At 50.8% G+C, this 5,000-nt stretch overlaps 2 long non-coding RNA genes across 4 annotated transcripts; one reads left to right on the top strand and one right to left on the bottom strand.

Annotated features, from left to right (window-relative positions):
* Positions 1–214: 214 nt before the first annotated feature.
* LOC108519235 (uncharacterized) lies at positions 215–2,350 on the bottom strand. 2 transcript variants are annotated; one of them, XR_001882580.1, is made up of 4 exons: positions 2,262–2,350; positions 978–1,092; positions 472–633; positions 215–369 (listed from the first exon to the last, which is right to left on the bottom strand). It is a non-coding gene; the product is annotated as an uncharacterized LOC108519235 (long non-coding RNA). The 2 variants fall into 2 exon arrangements; XR_001882579.1 differs by having other exon boundaries at positions 472–625.
* Positions 2,351–2,442: 92 nt separating this feature from the next.
* Positions 2,443–4,594, top strand: LOC108519236 (uncharacterized). Of its 2 annotated transcripts, none has more exons than XR_001882582.1 (3): positions 2,443–2,523; positions 2,819–2,913; positions 4,349–4,594. It is a non-coding gene; the product is annotated as an uncharacterized LOC108519236 (long non-coding RNA). The 2 variants fall into 2 exon arrangements; XR_001882581.1 differs by having other exon boundaries at positions 2,472–2,597.
* Positions 4,595–5,000: the final 406 nt, after the last annotated feature.

Below are 5,000 nucleotides of genomic sequence, written 5' to 3'. Positions count from 1 at the left end.
TCCCACCCCTAAACTGGGAACACTGGGAGAGCCCCTCAGACACCTGACCTTCCCAGCTGCACAGCTCAGGCCTGGTGGTGGGCAGTGGGCAGACAGGTACCCAGTGGGGAAGACCCTCCCTGGCCTCCAACCTCTGCTCCCCAGGCCCAGGCCATGGTCAACCCCAGCCTGTCACTTGGCAACGGTGCCTCCTGTATGAATAACAGCCCTTTAATTAGGATATTATAGGAAGTGGGGCCTGTGGCAGCTACTTGCTAGAAATGCCAGCAGCAATTCCTGAGCTGCATGGAGATGGACAGATCCTGTGTTACACCCGGTGCCACCGGCTCCCCGCTACAGAGCTCGCCTCCAAATGAGATTTCTTTCTCCCTGAAAAAAACAATTTGATCTTACTCTCTTTTCTCCTTTTTTTTTTTTTTTTTTTTTTTTTTTCCAAACTCTCCTCTGATTGTCAGGACTGAAAATACTTACTGGGACCCAGTTCATTGTTTTCAGATTCAACTGGACCCAGGGAGATGGGGGAGGTGGGGTAGCCTCCCATGGCTTGGCTGGGCTTCTGTCACCTGAGAGGGCTCTGCTCTGGGATCACTTTCAGTCATGATGATGATGAGGACACTGACCATAGCTGTGTGGCTCAAATATGTACACATATCAGTTCATTTGATTCTCACACAATGCTACGAAGATACTGGCATCCCCATTCTAAGGGTGAAGAAACTGAGGCCCAGAGAGGTTAGTCACATTCTAAAAGCAGCTGGTGAGTGGGGAAGCCAGGATGAGAATCAAGGACTCTGGGGTTATTCATCTACTTTTTTAGAGAGACAGGGGTCTGGCTGGCTGTTGCCCAGACTGCTAGAGTGCAGTGATGCAATCACAGCTCACTGCAGCCTCAAACTAGGCTCAACCCATCCTCCTGCCTCAGCCTCCTGAGTAGCTGGGATGACAGGGGTGTGCCTGGCAGATGAGTCATCTCTTACCACTGTATCGGTTCCAAGGAGATCAGTACATTCCAAGGAAATATAAGACGCTGGACCTCAGTTGCCTCATCTTTAAAATGGGAACAGTGGCATCTTCCCTGCTGATGACACAGGGCTGTCATGAGCATTTCCAGAAAAGAACAGAAAGGGAAACACTCAGAATGCAAACTTGAGGTCAGGCATGTAGTCGGCAAGAAAGGAGAGAAAAATATGGCCTGGGGGTAGAAAGAGGAGGCCAGAGAACACTCCCATGTCTCCTCCTCCCATGAGCTCAGCACCCAGGGATAGGAAAGGGAGGGGGATACTGGGGCAGGGCTGAGGCTATGGCCTCTCCCACCCCCACCCCACCCCACACCACCAAGACCCTCATCCCACGGGAATTTTCCTGCCAGCCCAGGAGCAGACACCACCATTTAGCAACATGTCTTCCTCCTCAGCTCACTCCGGCACGTATGTCTGTGCACTCGCCAGGCCCCCTGCCCTGAGGTCACATTTGCACCTGCTTTCTGCACCCTGAGCTCCAACAACCTGAGCCTCTCCCTGCTTCCTGTACACACCTGTCATTGATGCCACCAGGTGCTGATTCAAGCTATACCCTCCCCCTGGGATTCCCTCCCCATCAGGTCTGACTACTTTTCCTTCAAGGTTCTGATTCAATGGCCACTTCCTTCCTGATAGGAAGATACGAGATTGGGAGGGAGTGGGAGAGGAAGCACTGGCCAGGAGCTAGAAATCCTGGCTTCTTACCACCGGTTTGCCAGGGGGCATGGAGCTAGCCCTGATCCTCACTGGGCCTCAGTTTTCTCATCTGTAAATTGGAGCCCATGGAGCTGGTGATCTCTAAGCTCCCTCTACAGATTTGGTTTCTCAGGGCAACCTCGATTCCTAGGCCTCATCTCAGAGACTGCAAGCAGATTCTTAGAGAGCTAAAAATAAAGAATGTGTTCCCCTCTGTGGAGTAAGGTTGACCCTGATACCCTCAAGGAAGCAGACAGACAAGCCGTCATAGTAGAAAGTGCCTAGAATCCAGTCCTGGCTCTGCCTTCAGCTTGCTGTGTAACCTCAGGCAAATCTCTCACCCTCTCTGTGTCTCACTCAGTGTGCCAGCTGTAACACGAAGGACTTCTACAACCCCTTCTTGTTCTAAAATTCTAAGATTTTGGACTTCCAGCTCCGACCCCTGCCTACCTGGGACAGAGGGGATGGGAGGTTAGGGGAAGTATGGAAATTTCAGGGGAGGAGTCCAGAATGTCATTCTTATACCTCCCCCAGACCCTGACCCACCACATCCAAAGAGCAACATCAGCTAGTCCCAAACCAGGGCTGCTGGGTTTGGGGAGCAGCTGCCTCATCACACACCTCAACACAGTGGCTGGCCCCCAGGCATCAGACAGTGCACAGACTCATTACCATTGTGACTATGAAGTCACAGTGACATGGCTTTGAAATCCAAATGAAAGAAACACAACAGAGACCCCCTTCCCTGTGGCTCAGCCTGGCACCAGGATTTATTGCTTTCATTTTAATAGGTTAATTACTTTGATAGGTAGGTGTTTGAGAGGCTTCCTCCTCAGCACAAAGCAATCGTGGGGTGACCAGCCTTCCCCAGGCAAGCTCTCAGTGAGTGCAGTGGGAGGTGGAGCCAGGCCGGCCTTAATTACCTGAGTGGGGGTGGTTGGGGGTTGCACTAATATCTCAGTGATGCTCCTCTAGGAGCAGAGTGCTTTGTTGGGGTTGTGAAAATTCAGATCTTCGCACGGGCAGCCAGACTGGATTTATAGCAAACAACTAAATTCTGTGTCTCCTGCTACCATTAGCATGTCCCACCTTGTTCTTCACAGGTGGCGTTGATCTGCCCTGATGGACGGGCAGCACCTGGAAGGCAGGGCTGTGCTGATTGATGCCGGGGGCCCACTCCTATTCATCCGTTCAACTGGTATGTATAGAGCACCAACCATACATCAGGCACTGTTCTAGGCGCTGAGATAGTAGCAGCAGACAAAACAAAAATCCCTGCCTGCCTGGAGCTTACATTCTAGCAGGAGGAGAGAGCTGATAAGCAAAAGGAAGAGGTTGCTAATTGCATTCGTTTTCTCTTGCTACCACACACTCTGTGGCCTCAGATAACGCCCACTAATCATCTCATCATCTCCATGCGTCAGGAGTCCACACACAGCTTAGCTGGACCCTTTGATCAGAGCCTCGTGTGGCTGAAGTCAAGGTGTTGGCCAGGTTGCATTCCTTTCTGGAGTTCGGGGCTCTCTTTCAAGTTCAAGTCGTTGTTGGCAGATCCAAGTTCCTCGCTGGCTGTCAGCGGGGGCTGCTCTTAACTACTAGAGGTTGCTGTTGGGTCCTTACCAAGCGACTCCCTCCATCTTCAAAGCCAGCAGCGGAGAACTTCCCCACATCCAGCTTTGAATCTGTCTCGCTGGATGCCCAGTCCCTTTTGAGAGCTTATCTAATGGGGTGAGGCTCCTGGAGGATAGCCTTCCCTTTCATAAAGTCAGCTAATGATTTGGGACCTTAATTACGTCAGCCAAATCCCTTCACTGCAGCGTCTAGATGTTAGGAGGTGCAAAGTGATCAGGAGAGAAACTAAGCAGGAAAGGGGTCACAGAGTGATGGGTAGGGGGAGTTGCAATTTTTAATATGTGCTCAGGAAAGGCACCATGAGAAGCAGCATTTGGGCAGAGGCTGCCCAATGGTGAGGGAGTTAGCCCTGGGGAATGGGCACCCAGCTGAGGGAATGGCGAGGGCAAAGACCACGAGGCAGCACGTTGGAACAGCAAGGACCAGAGAGCCAGGGAGAGGGCCACAGGGGACGAGACCAGATGGTATAGGGCCTCTAGGCCATGGTGAGGACACCAGCTTTTCAAAAGCTGACTGCAATGCAGGATCATCACAGGATTTTGAGGACTGGCATGACTTGACTTACATGTTTCAAAGGTCCCTTGGGCTGTGGCATTGAGAATAGACTGCAGGGAGCAAGGGTAGAGCAGGGAGACCAGTTTGGAGGCCCTTGACATCACCCAGGGGAAAAGAGATGGTGCCTTCCACTGGGGTGGTAGCAGTGAAAGGTGAGAGTCAGTCAGATACTGGGCGTGTTTTGAAAGTAGAGCCGACAGGCTTCCTGGCTTAGCGGTGTCCTGTAAGGCAGAGAGAGGAGCCAAAACTCATCCCGCCCCAGGATCCGTGCACAGCCTTGATCCCCAGACACCCTCAACAGGCATCTCTGGACAGCTGTTTAAAAAGGAATAGGTGTCTTCTAGATTGTCTTTTTACATTAGAAGACAAGAGGCCTCCTAGGGCAAAGCAGTGATCCAAACTTTCAACAATACCCCAGTGCCCTAATTAAATTCTCCTATTTGCAGGCACCAAGTCAGTGCCTCACTCCACAGACCCATCAGTGAGATCTTCAAGAGGGTTAGAAGGTCTAGATCTCAGGCTTCCCAGCCCAGCCTGCTCAGCACCCCTGGCTTCATTCACACTGCTGCAGGAATGGCCACCCCAAAACACAAGTCACAATATGTCACTCTCTTCCTCAAAAGTGATTTCCATACATCATCACTTCTGCAAGACGTGATCATATGGCCTCGATTCTAAGTCACCACCAATTGTTAGAGGGCCTTTGATTAAACAACCATCTCTCAGGGTTTAAAGAAGCTCTGCATTACATGTGTCTATCAATTGTACGACTACCCTATTTCATAAATATGGAAATATCCATCTTACAATTGTGGCTGTTGTGAGGGGGAGAAAGGAGGTTTTATGGCCAATTGCATCTGGTAAGTGCTTAGTTAACCTAAGAGTCTTCCAGTGCAGGATTTGTCAGAACCTTGGGATGATCACACGCACTGTGCCTCCGTCAGAGGAGTTTATGGGACTCGTCCGTTTTCAGGTTTGTTTAACCCCTCATCCACTTGATCTTTTCCTTTGGCAGAGCATCTTGCAGGACTGATGTTCCCAAGACTGCACTTTGAAAAATGCTGGTTTATAGACTGAATATCAAACATCTCAACCAGA

This window comes from Rhinopithecus bieti, unplaced genomic scaffold, assembly GCF_001698545.2.
Source record: "Rhinopithecus bieti isolate Rb0 unplaced genomic scaffold, ASM169854v2 scaffold_46101, whole genome shotgun sequence".
Lineage (NCBI taxonomy): Eukaryota > Metazoa > Chordata > Mammalia > Primates > Cercopithecidae > Rhinopithecus > Rhinopithecus bieti.
This window is presented reverse-complemented; position numbering and strand designations above follow the sequence as displayed.